This window comes from Bos indicus, chromosome 23 (assembly GCF_029378745.1).
Source record: "Bos indicus isolate NIAB-ARS_2022 breed Sahiwal x Tharparkar chromosome 23, NIAB-ARS_B.indTharparkar_mat_pri_1.0, whole genome shotgun sequence".
In the NCBI taxonomy this organism is placed as follows: Eukaryota; Metazoa; Chordata; class Mammalia; order Artiodactyla; family Bovidae; genus Bos; species Bos indicus.
This window is the reverse complement of record NC_091782.1, coordinates 45529622-45548767: the sequence shown is the minus strand read 5'-3', so window position 1 is coordinate 45548767 and position 19146 is coordinate 45529622. Positions and strand designations below refer to the sequence as shown.

Below are 19146 nucleotides of genomic sequence, written 5' to 3'. Positions count from 1 at the left end.
GAGAATCCCAGGGACGGGGGAGTCTGGTGGGCTGCCGTCTCTGAGGTTGCACAGAGTCGGACACGACTGAAGCGACTTAGCAGCAGCAGCATAGCTTAAAATATACCCATATATCTAAAGGAGATTTAAAAAAGATCAATAGATAAAATATATACATATGACTTTATTGAGAGGGCAAGGTTTAGAACCTATTTGGTAGTCCCCAACATTCATTTCTGTAGTTGATATTAATGGTAAGAATGTTTTGGACATGAATAGGTGTTTAGAATTTTAAGACATGGCAGAGAGGGGGCATGAAGATTTCATTTTTGTGTAGGTCATAAAACAGGGATTCAGTTTCATTCTTTTGCATGTAGCTGTTCAGTTTTCCACTTATTGAAGAGACTGCCCTTTCCTCCTCGTATACTCTTGGCTCCTTTGTCATGAGTTAACTGACCAAATATGCATGCATTTATTTCTTGGCTGTCTGTTCTGTTCCACTGATCTGTGCGTCTGTTTTTGTGACAGTACTGTACTGTTCTGATTACCGTAGCTTTGTAATATGGTTTAAATCAGGAAGTGTCCCTTCAATTTTGCTCCTCTTTCTCAAGATTGCTTTGGCTATTTGGGGTCTTTTGTGGTCCCATACATGTTTCAGGATTTTTTTTTTTTTATTTCTGTGAAAAATGTCATTGGAGTATTAGTTGCTTTATTGAGATATGATTCACACACCATAAAGTTCACCCATTTAAAGTGTAAAATTTGATGGCTTTTTGGAGAAGGCAATGGCAACCCACTCCAGTACTCATGCCTGGAAAATCCCACGGGCGGAGGAGCCTGGTGGGCTGCAGTCCTTGGGGTTGCTAAGAGTCGGACACGACTGAGCGACTTCACTTTCACTCACTGGAGAAGGAAATGGCAACCCACTCCAGTGTTCTTGCCTGGAGAATCCCAGGGACGGGGGAGCCTGGTGGGCTGCCATCTATGGGGTCGCACAGAGTTGGACATGACTGGAGTGACTTAGCAGCAGCAGTATATTCACAAGGTGGCTCTCTGTCACCGCAGTCAGTGTTAAGACATCTTCATTACTGCCAAGAGAAAGCCTACTCCCCTTAGTGAATCTCTCCAGTCATTTTGTCTCCCCTAGCCTTAGGCAACTACTAATCTATTTTTGTTTCTATAGCCTTCCCTATTCTGGACATTTCATATGAATGGAATCAGGCAATATGTAGTTCTTTGACTGACTTCTTTCACTTAGCATAACATTTTCATGTTCATCCATGCTGGAACATGCATAAGCACTTCATTTCTTTTTATCACCGAATCATTGTATAGATATGACACGTTTTGCTTATTCACCAGTCAGTGGATGGTGATTTGTGTTCTCTCCATTTTTGGGCTGTGATGAATAATTCTGCTTTGAACATTACACACAAGTTTTGGTGTGGACGTCTGTTTTCGTTTCCGAGATCAGACGAGATCGGGCGCCTTCAGGCTGATACGGCCGGAGGCTGTTTTCGTTTCTTCTGAGTATATGCCTAGGACTAGAATTGCTGGATCATATGTTAACACCTTATTTAGCCACTTGAGGAACTGCCCGTTTCTTTTTCAAAGTGACTGCACCCTTGTACATTCCCGACAGCAGTGAAGATTAAGTCCTATTCTACTACATCTTTCCAATGGTTGCTGTTATGTGTGTTTTGGATTATAGTCACTCTGGAGGATTATTAAGAGAGGAAGTGAGATTTGGTGGTCAAGAAGAATGTTGATTCAGTCAGCTTAAAGCCAGTAAGTTGAGAAAACCTAGACACTTACATACATTATGTTACACTTTAAAGTTTGCACGTTATTTCCTTGCAATCATGAGAACATTTTAGGGTTGGAAATCCTGTTGTGCTCATTTTAGGGAAGAGGAAACAGCAGTGGTCATGTCTTCCTCCACATCACCTGCTGATGCTGCTGTACTTGGGCTAGCCCTCTGCTTCCACCTCTGCAGCCTTGGTTGGCTCCTTCTGAGATGTGAACTTCTAAGAGGATACTGGGCTTCCCTAGCTCAGTGGTAAAGAACCCACCTACCAATGCAGGAGACGTGGGTTCAGTCCCTGGGTCGGGAAGATCCCCTGCAGAAGGGAATAGCAACCCACTCCAGTATTCTTGCTTGGGAAATCCCATGGATAGAGGAGCCTGGTGGGCCACAGTCCATGTGGTCGAAGAGTCAAGCATAACTGAAGGACTAACAGAAACACACACACACACACACACACACACACACACGAGGCTACTGTTCTAGCCAGTGAAGTTTCACTTCTTAAAGTGATTAGTGAAATGTGAACGTGATTGCTTCTGGAAAATTCAGGAAGAAAAAGAACATGGAAAACAAACTGAATTCATTGAAAAGTAAAAGAGGAAGTTATGTGTGTTTTGGATGATAGTCACCCTGGAGGATTATTAAGAGAGATAATTATATCTGTTCTCTACCTGCTCTTGAGTCACCTCTGACCCGGGTTTCTTCCACCTGTGAGATCATTATTTCTCCTCCCTGAAGATGCTGAGTTGTCTGAAACCCAACTACATCAGGGATTGGTAAACTGTGGTCTGTGAGCCCTCTGTTTTCACAGCAGAGAAGGAAGGGTTTCTTTGTTTCTTTACAATTACAACAACTGACAGAAATCAGAAGAAAAAGACTATTCCATGATGTAAGACACTTACACTAAATTCTGATGTCGGTGTCCATAAATAAAATTTTGTTGGAGCTCATCCATGCGTGATTGTGCATGTGCTGTCCACAGTAGCTTTTGTTGCACAGCTGCTGGGTTGAGGAGCTGCAGCAGAGATCTGCAGACCCTGAAATATTTGCTCTGGCCTTTATCAGAAGAATGTTGCCGATGCCTGATACATCCCCGTTCCTGTAATTCGGAAGTACTGCAATTGACCATCTTAACAACACGTCTAATCTTAGGATTGAAAGGGACTCGATCACTTGTCTATATCATTACCAGAACTGCAGTTTTACTCTTTTTCAAAGGCTCCGTGATGTCCTGGTGTAGGCAGAGGGACAGGTTTAAAATGAAAATCAACCTAAAAAGAAACAACTCATCCGAATTGGGTTTGTGGAGTATCTTTGCGCTCCCCACCCCCACCGTGACCTTTATGTGGGCTTCAGGCAAGCGCATGTGACAAAGGGGATGTATTTCTAATCCCCACCTAAGAGCATGCTGTCTTGACGCTGTTATTGTTTCGGTGTGAACTTTAGAACAATCGCCTCTGCTATTTTGGCACATGGAGACTTGCCTCCACGGTAATTATTTTGCAACCCACAAAAGTAATTATAAAATCAAATAATTAGCTTCTAAACAAGCTGTAACCCCAGCGATGACTCTTGGGAGGGGAATGAAGCTCCGTTCTTCAGTTTTCGTTTTTAGGACTGTCACCGTATACCTCCCTTGCCCCTTTATCTCAGGTTTTGTGTTATGTCAAGTTCAGTCTTGACTGCTACGTCAAGTACAGTCTTCAGTGATGCACCAGCTGCCCTTGAGGCGGCTTTCTTAAACAGTAGTATTGCTCCAAGGTTATGAGCAGAAAGAGGAACAAGCAAGAAAAGGGAAAAGTGAAGCCTGGTTTAATCCTTCCAGTGATAGGAAATCCACTTTTAAAAGGGTGTCACAGCCTACCACACTCAATACCTGGTTTGGGCTGGAATTTTGGGGAGCTGCTCTGTAGTGAGACCTCCAGATTCTGAAGGTGTTCTCAGTGAGAGTTGGCACCAGGATTTCCTGGCACAGAGCGAGGAATGCAATCTGCCACATAGTTAATGACCGTCCATCACTGACAAGCTGGCCACAGAGCAGAATTGGGGGTTATTTCTTGAGAGACTTAAGTCTGTTTATGGGCAAGTGTTTGTCTGCCGTATGCAGCAGATACTGTGGTTAATGTTTATATGTTTGGAAACTTACTCATCTGATGAACTTGGCTACTCCCCATGATGAAAGGCTGTTTCCAGCAGCTGATCTTGGCTATGGGTGCTATGATGGATTTGCTACATATTCAAGACTTGCACTCTCCAAATCTCAGTGACTCACTGATCCGTGAGTCCCTAAAGAAGCCAAACAGTCCCCAGACAGAAGCTTATCGTCCCCCAGATGAACACACAATGAACCTTTCTGCTGGCCCAGAGCCCTGTTATTTGCGTATCCACATTGAAGAGTATGCTACAATTTCCAGTTAGCCATGGTATGAATTATTCATGCCCTAGAAGCAGCCTGTGGTCAGAACGCCACCGCCTGAAGTAAAACGGAAGACAGAGGAGCAGGTTTGCATATTTGCAGCTGACAGCGCCCTTTGCAGTGGGAGCAGAAGTAATGAGCCACGGGACCCCTCCCATCCTTCTTCCCTGCCTTTGAGGCGGAATCATGAACAGGAATGCCTGTATCTTGTGGTCAGACGATGGATGTAACATGGGTTACTGGCGAGTGTTGTAGTCATTGGGCTGTGTGCCTAGGTCAGTTTTTCAACGTTTTCCAAGAATACAGAAGAGGCAATACATACGAAAAGGAGCATCTGTATTCAAGACCTAAAAGTAAAGACCAGGGACATAAGGACGAGAGTTACCCTTTGGAAGAAGAAACTTGCGAGTATCTTAGAAGACCCTCATGTATAAACCAGATAAAAGGGGGGATGGCTTTGGTTTGCACGGGGCTACCCTCTCACAGAGTGCCCTAGAGTCCTAAAGCTTTCCAGTGGACTTATTTTTTTTTTTAAGATTTTTTTGATAATGACCATTTTTAAAGTCTTTATTGAATTTGTGACAGTATTGCTTCTGTCTTATGTTTTGGTTTTTTGACCCCGAGGCATGTGGGATCTTAGGTCCCCAATCGGGGATGGAACTCACACCCCCTACACTGAAAGGCAAAGTCTCAGCCACTGGACCACCAGGGAATCTCCAAGCTTTCCCGTTTAAAAGTTGTTCTCTGCTCCATTTAGATGAGATACAGTGTAAAGTGATTACTGCATTTTTAGAATATAAACATCAACTCATAACTGGGGACATTATATATGCTCAACTTTATCTTATAAAGATGATGAAACAGCTAATAGAGCAGCCTCTGACATAAGTAAGGTATAACCAGATAAGGTATCGGTTTCTTTCGTGTGTGTATGTGTATGGTCCACCCTAAGGTAGAGTTAATTTGGGGGAAAATGTACATATTGGGTGAAGATTTGCATGGCATCATGTATAAATGGGTTCTAATAGAAACTCTTTAGCTTCAGATTATTTCAAGAGGAATGTTTAATCTCATGTCGACATTAATAGTCACCTCTGTAAAAAAAAGACAACTGCTCAAAATGAAATTGGACCAGGTGTCCAGTCCTTTTTGCTTCCTCTCTAACAGGCAGCTCCAGTACTTTGGCCACCTGATGTGAAGAACTGACTCATTTGAAAAGACTCTGATGCTGGGAAAGATGGAAGGTGGGAGGAGAAGGGGAGGACAGAGGATGAGATGGTTGGATGGCATCACCAACTCAATAGACATGAGTTTGAGTGAACTCCGGGACTTGGTGATGGACAGGGAGGCCTGGCGTGCTGCAAACCATGGGGTTGCAAAGAGTTGGACATGACTGAGCGACTGAACTGAACTAACAGGCGGCTCAGTGGTAAAGAATCTTCCTGCCAATGCAGGAGGCTCAGGAGACATGGGTTTGATTCCTGGGTTGGGAAGATCCTCTGGAGGAGGAAATGGCATCTCATTCCAGTATTCTTGCCTGAAAAATCCTATAGACAGAGGAGCCTGGCAGGCTACAGTCCATGGAGTCCCAAAGAGCTGGACACGACTGAGCACGTATCTGTCTCTAACACTGTTGATGGAAACTTGTTGAAATTCACCATTAGATTTATAAGCAAATGTTGAGGACCAAATAGGAATGACACTTAGCATTTAAACCACAAGTAGATGGGTCAGTGTGTGACTCACTCAAAGTACATAGTTCACCATGAATGAAATGACACAAAGTTACTTTGAAAATATCATAGCCATAAATTATTGTGAGATTTAACTGGGACCGTTTCCACTATGCTTTTAGAAAGCAAACACGGCTTATTTTTATTGCAGAATCCTAAGAGTGCAATTCCTGGCAGTGTTTACCAGACAGCAGGAATTAGCAGCCTCCAGGGGAGGGTTAGGAAAACAAAGCACCCTCTGGGAACCCAGCTCCTAAGTCCTGGTGCCAGTAGCCTCGATACAAACTGGCCTCAAACAAATTCAGTCTTGACCTTGGTTTCGCTCCTTGTGAAAGCGGGGAAAGGAGAGGCGGATCATGCTTGTTCTTCCAGAGGGTCTTGAGAATCTTCAGAAGGCTTTTGGAAATTTTTCAAGAATAGAAAACACGGCGGGGGTGGGGGGCGGTGTTGTGGTTTTCAGTCCATGGTGCCAGCTCCCACATTCAAAAGGGATGAAGGGCCTGCGTCTGTCTTTTCTCCTCGTATTCTCCTCTCTGAGGGCCGTGGTGATGGTTGGTGGAAGGATGCGGAGCCAGACAGGCTGAGGAGCTTGGGGGACTGGGAGAACCATTGTCACATTCTCTCAAGGTGAAAGAGCAGAGGGCTTCCCTGAGCTCCATGAACAGATGACTCTGCCATCTGCTTCCGGCTGTGCGTGGCCTCCCGCACACCCAGCCGAGCCCTCTGCAGACTTGCAGGTCACAGAGCACTGCGCTTTCAGAAGAGCAGGCTCCTAAGGCTAGGCTAGAGACCCCAGCACCTTGCCCACGGCTGGTCCCCCCAAAAGACCAAGGCTCTCCCGTCAGGCCAGAGAGGGTGGGCCAAGGCCCCTAGGGAGAAGGAGCCTCTTCAGAATGCAGTCCTTTGCTGTCCCGCTGAATCCGTAGGTATCACAGACTTTTAAGTGCACAAATATGCCTGTGACTTGGGGATAAAAAGCGGTCAGAGTGAGGATTATGGACTAGTCAGGAAGTAGATGGGTTAATCGGGGTGCTTGGTACCTTGCCTTGGCTCTTAATTTACTCCCTTTCCTTCCTTACGGACATGCAGGGTCCATTTTATTCACTTCTTCTGACACACAAAAGTTTAAATTAGCTGTATCGCTTGTGGGAAAATAATACATTTTCTGCCTGGCGCACACACATACTGAGGTCTGTCCTTTTTAGACGGTAATAAGACAGAAAAGACAAGGTCTCCCTTGCCATTTGGAAATTACGGTCCATCCAGATTCCAGGGTCTGTGCCCTTCCAACAGAGACCCGCAGAACCACTGAACTTCCTGCCAAAGACCTCTGCCTGTAAAGGAGGCTGCCTCACGCGCCTCTGCTATTGAACTTCTCAAAGCAGCTCTGATTACAGCGTGAGAAACTTTAGCACTCAAGTCCTGACCTTCAGTGTTAGGAATTGTTGTCACTTTTAATGAGATGTTTTCCAGAATATGTTCCACAGAACACATGCTCCATGGGATGGTAATAGACGGTATGTAAAAAATTTCAAGACCAAGCTAATTTGGAAAAAAACTGAGCTGAACAAAGTTAAGTAGATTGGTTTAATCTCTGAGCCTTGATGTGCCCACGTGCTTAGAGAAACTTCAAGAACAGAGTGTTTATACTTATTTACCCAGATTGATTTCATCATACAGTGTTTTTTTTTTCCCTTGTGGGGTGGGGAGAATCACAGGTGATGAATGTCCTAGAGAAGAATTCTTGTGTGGCTTCAGAATTTTCCCATAGAAATGCTACATTGATGGATTGCTTCCCTCTTGTGAAAGATACAGAATCCTACAGAACAATGAGTTTCGGTCATGAATTTTTCTTTCTGACCGGAAGCTACTGGCATTAAGCTTCATGTTAACTGCAAAGAAATACTTTCACTTTTGCTGAACATGTATCATTCAGTGATTTTTGACTAAAAGAGCTATGAATGCAAGTTATTATACCTTCGTTTCAATGAGTCCAGCAATTAGGTACTTTTCAGTTTCCCAAGTTAGGCTATAAGGTTGAACCGTGCGGCAGGGCTGAAGCTTCTAGAGATCTGGGTCTCCATATGTGGAACATTTCAGGTCCACGTTGCTCAGCCTCATGATTACTGACATTTTGGACTGGATATGCCTTTGTTGGGGGCGGGGAGTGGTATTCCATACACTGTAGAATATTTAGCAGCATTTCTGACCTCTGTTCTGGCTTCCCAGGTGGCTCAGTGGTAAAGAATCCGCCTGCCAAGCAGGAGGCGTGGGTTCAATCCCTGGGTCGGGAAGTTCCCCTAGAGAAGGAAATGGCAACCCACTCCAGTATTCTTGCCTGGAGAATTCCATGGACAGAGGAGCCCGGCCGGCTACAGTCCACGGGATTGCAAAGAGTCGGACATGACTGAGCACACACACGCTGACCTTTGTCCACGAAGTACCAGTAGCATCTATCACTAACATCTTCAGATGCACCTGGGACTTTTAATTTGGTAGGAGGACAGACAAGAAGGTAACTGCGTTTGAGAGAACGGAGTATTAGAGTTGCTGAGAGCAAGCAGCATGCCACACACCATGCGGGGTGTCCCCGGGGACGCACAGGGAGGGCCAGGAGGCAGGACCCAGAGATACTACAGCCCAGAGTCTTTATTTGCTTTTTGCTGGAAAAGAACGGGCGAATCAAGCTAGGTAAGTTTGAGCGAGGTTAGGATTGGTTCGTTTGAATGATTTTGACTGGCTCATGGTTATAACGGTGGTCTCTAGATGTTCAGTACCTGGCCCTGGGGTGATTGAGGGCAGAGGAAATATTCACTTGGTGTGTGAGAGCTAGATCCAGGAGAGGGTTGGGGGATAAGCTTTTGAGTACTAGGTTTGCCTCGGAAAAGTGCTCTGGCAGGCGAGTTGCTTACTATCTCTAGGAATTAGCTAGTTCTGGGAGGGGCGGTCTCTCCAGGCCCCAGGATGGCAGAGCATCATCTAATACAGAAAATATTTAAACACAGCCTTCATACACCCACTTCCCACTTGTGACAACCAAAAATGTTTCCAGACAGTGCCAAACGTCTGCCCCCCAGCCCCGGGGGAAAGAGGGCAAAGTTGCTCCTGGGTTAAGAGTCACTGGTTAAGGAGACTTCTCTGGCGATCTAGTGGTTTAGACATGGCCTTCCAGTAATTCAGGGGGCTCCCCTGTTCAGGGACCTAGGACCCTTACATGCCTAAGAGGCAAAAAAAAAAATAGCAATATTGTAACAAATTCAATAGAGACTTTAAAAATGGTCCACATGTAAAAAATCTTAATAAAAAGGAATCACTGATGAAGGGCCAGGGTGTGAGGGGTACTAAGACTGAGTGGGGTCACCAAAGCTTGAGATCAGTGTGGACTAAAGCCCAGGAGGGGCATCTGTGTGAAGGGGGCTGGTGGATTGGCAGAAGTCAGGAAGGCAGAAATCCTAAGTGGGAGGATTCAGAGAGCAGGAACAAGGAGGGGAAGGAAGCGTGAGTATATACATTGCTGCTGCTAAGTCGCATCAAGTCGTGTCTGATTCTGTGCGACCCCATAGGTGGCAGCCCAACAGGCTCCTCTGTCCCTGGGATTCTCCAGGCAAGAGTACTGGAGTGGGTTGCCATTTCCTTCTCCAATGCATGAAAGTGAAAAGTGAAAGTGAAGTCGCTCAGTCGTGTCTGACTCTGTGCGACCCCATGGACTGTAGCCTACCAGGCTCCTCCGCCCATGGGATTTTCCAGGCAAGAGTACTGGAGTGGGTTGCCATTGCCTTCTCCATATACGTTGCTAGATAATAACAAGGACATCTCAGTCACTTGCTGTATGCCAAGCCCAGCACCAGTGACGGGAAATGCGGGCTTAATCTTCTCAAGAGCCCCATGAGTTAAGTACTGTTTATCTCAGCTTGGCAGAAAAGAAGACAGCCTCCAATGGATTAAGCAGCAGGTTGGTCTCACCGGTAGTGAGTGGTGGGGTTAGGATTTGAAATCAGGTCTCTTTTTTATTACAAGGTAGTTAAGATATATTTAATAAATGACAGGCAGAAGTGTCTGGACTTACACAGATGCGCTGCACGGAATGATGGTAGATTCTTCAGCAGAGGATGATCATATGGAAAGGGTATTTTGGTTTGTCTCCTGGCATCAGCTCTGCAGCTGCTGCTGCTAAGTCGCGGCAGTTATGTCCAACTCTGTGCGACCCCATAGACGGCAGCCCAACAGGCTCCCCTGTCCCTGGGATTATCCAGACAAGATCACTGGAGTGGGTTGCCATTTCCTTCTCCAGTGCGTGAAAGTGAAGTCGCTCAGGTGTGTCCGACTCTTAGCGACCCCATGGACTGCAGCCTTCCAGGCTCCTCCATCCATGGGATTTTCCAGGCAAGAGTACTGGAGGTGGGTGCCATTGCCTTCTCGGCAGCTCTGCAGCAGGCATGAGCAAAGGGGTTGCAGGTGGGGTGGGGTGGTGCTGAACAGTTGTGATGATCTGCACTTGGCCGAGGGTAGTCGCAATAGGACTGGAGCAGAAAGGGGCGTCAGAGATGTTTCTTGACAGTAGCAAATAAAGACTGAAGGGATAAAGAAGAGAGTTACTCCACAGTGTCTAACACAAAGCCTAGAAAACCATTGCCTTCTCTGCAACAGAGAAGGGCATTGAGTGTAATAGAAAGTCAGGCTGGGATCTTAGAACAGGGTATAATATGGGCCCACTTAAAGATTTTGGTTCATTTCGTTCATTTCCATGGTTTCCTTGGTGGCTCAGATGGTAAAGAATATGCCGGCAATGCAGGAGACATGGGTTTGATCCCTGGGTCTGATCCCTGGGTCAGGAAGATCCCCTGGAGGAGGAAATGGCAACCCACTCCAGTATTCTTGCCTGGAGAATTCCACGAACAGAGGAGCCTGGCAGGCTGCAGTCCACGGGGTCACAAAGAGTTGGGCACAACTGAGCGACTGACACTTCTCCATGCCTCATTTTTAGCTTTCATAGTAGTGCATACTTCTGTTATACTCACTACAACGATCTAGGCTCTGCTCTCTGCACTTTCCATACATCAGCTCTTTCCCCATGGTGACCTCTGAATGCAGTCACCATTTTCCAGATGAGGAAACTGAGGCTTAGAAAGCTTCGATATCTTGCCACAAATATGGCAAATATGTGCCAGTCACCAAGTACTCAGCTTTGCAGCTTCTGGAGCACACTGTTGACACTCAGCTGCTAGGCCTTTTGGCATCATTATCTCCTCTCATCACTGGGTACACTTATGTGCTTGGTTTTCTCACCTGTGACCTGCAGAGGCTAAGCTTATACTTCCTGTTTATCTCTATCACACTGTGTCCGAACGATAGTTCTACTTATTAGGCAAATCAGACCTAGTTCTGTTATTTATTGTAACGGAGACCTTTTTTCTTTAAAAGAAATGGGTTTTCAAATGTTTTCCTTTTGAGACCTTGGTTGGCCCAAGAAGAGAGACCCTGTCCTTGAAGTCCCAGGGCCCAGAGCCTTGTCCACAGGAAGCCACTCTGCTGTCCGTGAACCTCTTTCCCCGCATCTCTGAGCTCCTTGAGGGCAAGATGCTGTTTTATATGTTTTTGTATTCCTGGCACATAATGTGTTCCCAGTAAAAGATCAATAATTTTGTTTTGTTTTTTTTAATGACTTCAGACTGAGAAAATCAGATTTCATAAGTTGCATTTGGCATAACATTACCATGATTCGAGTAAACTCTTTTCCTGAAGAAAAGCATAGTATGAGCCTTCAGGATGGCTACAAAAACAGATCCAGAAGGTCCTATAGAAAGGAAAGGAGGCTCCTTACCTAGACAGTAGAAAGCAGAGGGCTTCCATGCCTCAGAGTATGAGCACAAATGTTGAGTTGATGTGACTTACTGTTGAAGAGTTTAGATGGCGTTGGCAAACTTTTCCCATAAAGGGCCAGGCAGTAAACATTTTAGGCCTTCATCATACGATCTCTGTTGCAACCCCTCGCCTCTGCTGTGGTAGTCCCAGAGCAGCCATGCTGCAGCTGCTGCTGCTAAGTCGCCTCAGTTGTGTCTGACTCTGTGTGACCCCATAGATGGCAGCCCACCAGGCTCCCCCGTCCCTGGGATTCCCATTTCCTTCTCCAGTGCATGAAAGTGAAAAGTGAAAGTGAAGTCGTAGGCAATGTATAAACGAAGTCACATTTTATTGACAAAGACAGGCAGCAACCCAGACTTAAACCAAGGGTTATGGTTTTCCAACCCCTGGTGTAGACTCTCAAGTGTGACTGGGCCCAGTTCCCAGCTGGGCCACTTCCTGAGGGTCTTCTTCAGATTGAGCCTCAATTTCTACGTCTCTAAAATGGTGACTCTGATAGCATCCACTACTTAGGACTGGAGGGAGGGTCAAATGAGATAGTATAAATAAAGCATTTGGCACTGATCCTAGATACAGTAAGTGAGCACTCAATACGTAGTGTCCGTTATTGCAGTTATGATAGTATTCTTTATATCCTCCTGGTTTTCTCTTCTTGCTCTGCATTGTAAGAAATGAATTCATGCTTGTGAGTGCTGTGGTCAGATGTTTTATTTGCAGCCCTCTTTTTCTGTCTGTAGACTTCTGGAGTTTAATAATAGTAATAATGGTATCTGTAGTTTCTACCTACAATGATTGTTGTAAGTACAGACTTCATGTGTAGTGATAATTTACACAGTGTCTGGGATGTGGCACTCGATATGCTGTAGCTAATAAGAAGAAAAGTTGAAAATGTAAGGTTTTAAAAATTTTAGATTAAAAGAAGGAAAAAGAATATAAAATAACTCACTAATTACTTAGGAATCATGCTGAATCTCAAATAGGAATTCTGATGGGGGAGATCTTAGCATTCTGCATACGTAAATGACTTCTTTTTTTTTACATTTGGAGCCAATTAATTGCTTGGCTCTGTTAATCAATGATTTCCTAAAGTGGAATCCATTGTTCATAAACTAGGAACTTTAAAACCAGTCAAGGCATTTGCTTTTCCAAACCATCTGTTTATATTATAGCCAAACAAGAAAAGTCACAACAAGCAAAACGGCTGTCTGTTGGTCCGGCAGCACAGTCTGTTTTACGTATTGGGGGCACTCCCAGTGAACAGGCACGGATGTGCTGAGCCAATAACCCAACAGTAATACGTACAAGAGGTGAAGGCAGAGCTTGTTGACAGGCCTGGCTTCTTCTGAGTCATGTGTTCTGAGTTATAGGGAACAGGGCTTCTCCACCTTGGCACCACTGATACTTGGGCCGCATAATTCTTCGTTATGGGCGGTTATCCTGTGCATTGGAGGGTGTTTAGCAGCGTCTTGGCCTCTACCCACTGGATGCCAGTAACACCCCCCTGCCCGACCCCAGTGTCACAACCAGAAAGCTCCCAGATATTACCAATGTCTTCCCCCAACTCCCTCCTTCCCTCACCCCAACTGAGAACCACAAGTGTAGACTGATGGTTAAACAGCGCCTAGAGACATCAAGGTCCAACATACCGAGGCAATAATAACTTATTCCTACACAAGCCTGATTTCTCAGGATCGTCTAAATTTCAAATATTCTCACGTCAGCAAATTATGTTAAATTTGGAAATACGGTGATGGTCCCTACGGATGTTTGTCTCATTTGGCCCTTAACGTTGGAATGGGGCGTCCCAGGTGGCACTAGTGGTAAAGAATCAGACTGGCAGTGCAGAAGACACAGGAGCCTTGCGTTCCATATCTGGGTCAGGACAATCCCTGGAGTAGGAAGTGGCAGTTATTCCAGTATTCTTACCTGGAAAATTCCATGGACAGAGGAGCCTGGAGGGCTACAGTCCACGGGGCCACAAAAAGTCGGACTCGCCTGAGCACACACAAAGTTTGAATACGTTTATTGTTTCCCTGTTCACATTCAGTCTTCTGCTTAGGCAAATCCATGCACTTTGTACAGGTGAAGGACATAGAATGTTACTGTATCCTGGAGTGATAGAAGTCCACCGTTAGTTTAATTGTAACAGATTTCATTAAGACATTTAAAGAAGCAGAGCAGTACAATGTTGTGGTCTCTCCCCCACCCCATGTTGGTGCTAGCTTTTGACGTAAAGCCTTAAAGCTAAGGTTTAGTCCGCTTCATGTGCGGCTGGGAGGGGACGGTCTTTTGGAGTGTGTGAGAAAAGGATTGTTTTACCTGTCTACCAAGATACCTTTCCAGGTAATTTCTGGCACGTTGGTTATATCACCTGAAGCAGGTTCATTTGTTTTTAGGGTGAATACCATGTGTGGACATTACTCATGTCTTTAAAATAAGTTTCAAAAACTACCAGCTTTCTTTTTAACTCACCATTGCCCAAGCAAAGGTGGCAAGAAAAACGAAATCATTGTTTGCAGTTCTTAATCTTACACCAAGTTCTACATGATTATGAGGTTGTTTAACCTGTAATAGGATGTTATAGGGGGATGTTGAGAAAGGTGTCAGTTTTAAGATTGTGGCTTGAAAATATTTATGATAGAACATGTATATAGTTTTCTGTACTGCTATTCTGGGACCTATGGAATAGTCTACTAGTTTAATGCAATATCAGATTTCAGCATCAGGTTAAAGGAATTCAGGAATACATTATTTTTACCTAATACTATAGAATAATTACCCATGAATTAATTTTTCTGACATTATATAGCTTGGGAATAATTTTGTCAAATTTTTCCTGGCCTAATCTATGTTTGTGCTGGGCTGAGTCACTTCAGTCATGTCCAACTCTTTGCGACCCCATGGACTGCAGCCGCTAGCCTCCTCTGTCCATAGGATTCTCCAGACAAGAATGTGGAGTGGGTTGCCATGCCCTCCTCCAGGGGATCTTCCTGATCCAGGGACCAAGCTTGCATTTCTTGTGTCCCCTGCATTGGCAGGCGTGTTCTTTACTACTGCTGCTGCTAAGTCGCTTCAGTCGAGTCCAACTCTGCGACCCGAGATGGCAGCCCACCAGGCTCCCCCGTCCCTGGGATTCTCCAAGCAAGAACACTGGAGTGGGTTGCCATTTCCTTCTCCAATGCATGAAAGTGAAAAGTGAAAATGAAGTCACTCAGTCATGTCCAACTCTTAGCCACCCCATGGACTGCAGCCCACCAGGCTCCCCCGTCCCTGGGATTCTCCAAGCAAGAACACTGGAGTGGGTTGCCATTTCCTTCTCCAATGCATGAAAGTGAAAAGTGAAAGTGAAGTCGCTCAGTCATGTCTGACTCTTCGCGACCCCATGGACTGCAGCCTGCCAGGCTCCTCCATCCATGGGATTTTCCAGGCAAGAGGACTGGAGTGGGTGCCATTGCCTTCTTTACTACTGGCACCACCTATATTTACCACTTATTAAAGAGATACATTCTGCACTGAACACCGTTGGTCAAGCCCAGAACCAGATAGAAAAATCCTGTATATGGTATTGGTTCAATCTGTCAGAAGTTTTGAAGCTTAATTCATATAAATCTGACTTTTATTCGTCTTCAACTTGTCCGATTTGAATTGTTGAGAAAAGAACTTTCTTGGTGCTATAAAGATAGAGCTCATGCCTGCCTCATGTCCAACAAAGTGGTATTAATAGTTTGTTTTTTAATAAAATTGTGTGTACCTTATACGGAATATGAGAGCAAAAATACTCCCAAGAAATGTTTCTGCTGACATTTCTGCATGATCCTATCTTCAAGAAAACCTGAAAATTGTTTTCTCCATGTCTTGTCTAAGTCATTAGATGACCCTGTGCGTTTTACAGTATTGCAAGTATGTCTGAAGAGCAGAGACTCCTCTTGGTCTAATTCACAAAGCTGCAGAGAGTGCAGATTTTTGATAAATGTTAGTGAATTGAATTCATAAAAGGTGGTTTGATGGGGAAACCAATTTTTGTTAAAGTCCTTAAAATAGAATTTTTTCCCCTCCAAACCACTTCCCCTCATATTTTATCTTACGAGTTCAGTTATTGCTGAGAAAGAGCTAAAAATAAACAGCTGTTTTTTTCCCCCAGTGGGTATGTAGCTGAGTTCTCCTGATAATATTTTTTAAAAATCCTGTTATTGGCTTTGGGGTTGTGCTTGTGAGTATCTTGAGTGTTACAGAGAGGATTTCTTTGTGAGACTTAAATATCCTAAGTCTTCTCCATTTGCAAATAAGTTTTGTTTTCACCTGGCTTGTCCTCCTGAGTTGACTTTCTCAGATCCATTCAATTCTGTAACTGCATTGAATTTTTAAATAAGCATAAAAGGGAACAGTTACATTTGCATTTGAGCCAGTATGAATGGCAAAAACATTTACTTTTCTGGGGAGCAAAGAGACAGGAAATAGATGAAGAAATTACCCTCAATGTTTCTTGAAGGATAGTTCAACAAATAGCAAATAATGTTAGAAAGCCTGTGAAAATATTGACTTCATGGTGTCAGATTTCTTTCGGCTTAGTGGATCTGCCCCAGGTCTCAGGCAATTCCTATTTACATACACACCCCTATAGCCTTCCAAGGATGCATGCAGTGCTTGCTTTGAGCCTTGCATAACAGTTAGAATATATTTGAATTACTCTTTGCTTTTGTGGTCAATTTAGTGCTCAGATTAAAAACACATTATTTTCCCCAAGACAAAAGTTCGTTTTAACTATGTCTTATTAACCAGCCAGTGTGTTCTTTGGTTTTTTATTAGTCTATAAAGACTGTACTTCCATTTTTCAGTGGAAAACTTCTCTTTTAGAAAAATCGAATTATACCATATAAAATATTTGGCAATTTATTTTCCACTGAACAAGAAACTATGGCAGTTTTCATGTTGATAGTTAGAGATGTCCATCATTGTATTTAGTGGCCACACAGTCGTTTGGTCAATGATTATCCCTTAATTTAGTTAATCCCTCCTGGTTGGACCGTTTGAGTTACTGTGTTTTTAATGCTGTTGAGTTGCAAATGGAGAAATGGAGTTTAGCTTGTGATGTCACCCTTCAAAAATGTATGAAACTCAATCTAGGTCAGCAAATCTCTTATTTATATTTGGCCTATGGGACAAACTTTTGTGAAAAGCAGTGACTGAGTTGAAACAAAGTCTCAGTTCAGGAAGATTTGGGAGAACACTTAAGGACTAAACAACTCTTCTAAGAGACAAGAAAACCTCTCTTCTCTCAGTTGCTGAAAATGTGAGAATTCACCAGGTCACTTCTTTCTTACATCTTAGAGGTGGACGGTCTCTTACACCACAGCCCCACCTCCAGCCATGGCTCTGCCTACAAGTAAAGAAAGAATGAGTCTCAACCACAGTTGTTTTTCCTGACTCTGAACATTTCAGGAAACACTCTGGTTTGGGTATATATAATATTTCCTATCTTATCTTTTCCTGAGAAACATTCATTCATTTATTCACTCAAATTATTCATTGATCATTTCCTATGTGTCATAAATGGTCCCTGCTCTCAATCTAGTATGGAAAAGTGAAAGTGAAAATGTTAGTTGCTCAGCTGTGTTGGACTCTTCGAAACCTCAGGAACTGTAGCCTGCCAGGCTCCTCTGTCCGTGGGATTCTCCAGGTAAGAATACTGGAATGGGTAGCTGTTCCCTTCTCTAGGGGATTTTTCCAGATCCAGGGATTGAACCCAGGTCTCCAGGATTCTAGTATGGACAGGTCAATTATGATGCTTCTGGCTGCAGTATAAGGGAAGACCCTGGACATCTTGGCCTTAAATAATTAGATCATTTATTGTCTAACATCATAAATCCTTACATGAGGCAGGCTCAAGCCCGAATCCATTGCCCTGAGGTTCTCTCCTCTGCCCTCTTTTGCTTCAGGACTCCATTCCCAGGCTGGTTGTGAGATACCTATTACCGTTCAGGCCTTACATTCTGACCCCGTGATGATCAGAGGTAGAAATAGGACCACCTCCTGGTGTCTTTCTCTAGGAGCAAAGAAGCAGTTCTTAGAAGCCTGACCACCTGTACAGGCACCCCTTACAAAGCTCAATGGCCAGATACGGGTGGGCTACCCACGCTTTAATAACTGATCAGAGATCCAGCCACTAATGCTGGAAGCGGGGCCAGCCTCCAGGAAGCTTGTGGTCTTGTGGAAGAGGAATAGACAGGTGAGCTTGATGATCTGGGTTCTGTTAGGAGGGAAGATGGGCAGAAAGGGGCGCAGCCTTCCCTGTTAAATGAGAAACTGGCATTCAGAAGTGCAGCAGGTACCCACCCAGGCAGAGGCAATGGCCTGTGTAAAGGCCTTGATGCAGAAATGATGTGTTTCTTGTGTTTGAAGAAAACAAAAGATGAGCAGGATTGGAGCCAGTAGTGAGCTGGGCGGACGGTCCCTCTGAGCTGATGTGAAGACACTGGGGCCTTGTCCTGAGAGCAGGATGACTCGCTGGGGGTTAGAGCAGAGCCGTGTCATGCTTTAATTGATGTTTATGAGCGCTTCCCAGGCTGCTGTGTGAAGGACCTCTGATGGTGATGGGCGGGAATTAGAACACAGAAGCTGGTGATGTGGAAAATGGGCTGACCTGAGGAGAAAGGTGGGGAGAGTGGAGACATAATTTAAGAGGTAGTTTTGACCTGTTTTGGTGATGAATTAGATCTGGGGGAGGTGACAGAAGCATTGGTGTCAAGGCTGACTCATGGATTTCTCCCTGAGCAGTTAGGTGACTGGCATTGCCATTACTGAAGAATGATCAGACCAAGGATAAGAATCATTCATCTTAAAGGCCTGTGAAATATTATCTGGAGAGGAAGAATAGTAACAATAGAGGGTAGCTTCAGGAGCCATTCACGACCTTTTGTTTGTGTAAAATAATTGAGTTTTCCCAATAACCCAATGATGTAGATGCTGTTATCCCCATTTTACAGATGTGGTAACTGAGACCCAGAGAAGTTAAGTAACTTGGCCAGAGGTACACAGCTAGTACATGTGGTGTCTGTTAGAAGAGCCTTCTCAGATGCAATATAAATTTAGAAATATTCAGCTTATCAATGCTAATTAAAGCCACGAGAGTAAGTGACATTGTCTAGGGAGAGCTGAGCCCTGGGAAATCTAATGATTTAAATAAAAAAGTCTGAGAGACATAAAAATACAATAGAAGAGAGAGGGAAAGGGGCAGGGAGGAAGAACATATTCCTGTAGTTTGGCTTTTTATTTTTTATTCATTTTTTAATTTTTGGTCACACTGGGTAGCATGTGGGATCATAGTTCCCTGACCAGGGATTGAACCTATG

The 19146-nt window shown here is 44.3% G+C and overlaps 1 protein-coding gene across 8 annotated transcripts in view; it reads left to right on the top strand.

The window, feature by feature from the left end:
- The window catches only part of PHACTR1 (phosphatase and actin regulator 1), a 521847-nt gene that overhangs the window by 282372 nt on the left and 220329 nt on the right, over positions 1-19146 (top strand). Inside the window, exon 1 of one of the 8 annotated variants that reach the window (XM_070778382.1) lies at positions 78-8626. The exons of the other annotated variants lie outside the window; for them this stretch is intronic. The gene's annotated coding sequence lies outside the window, so the exon portion shown is untranslated. Of the gene's footprint in view, positions 1-77; positions 8627-19146 lie in introns of those variants that run through there. 8 annotated transcript variants of the gene reach the window in all.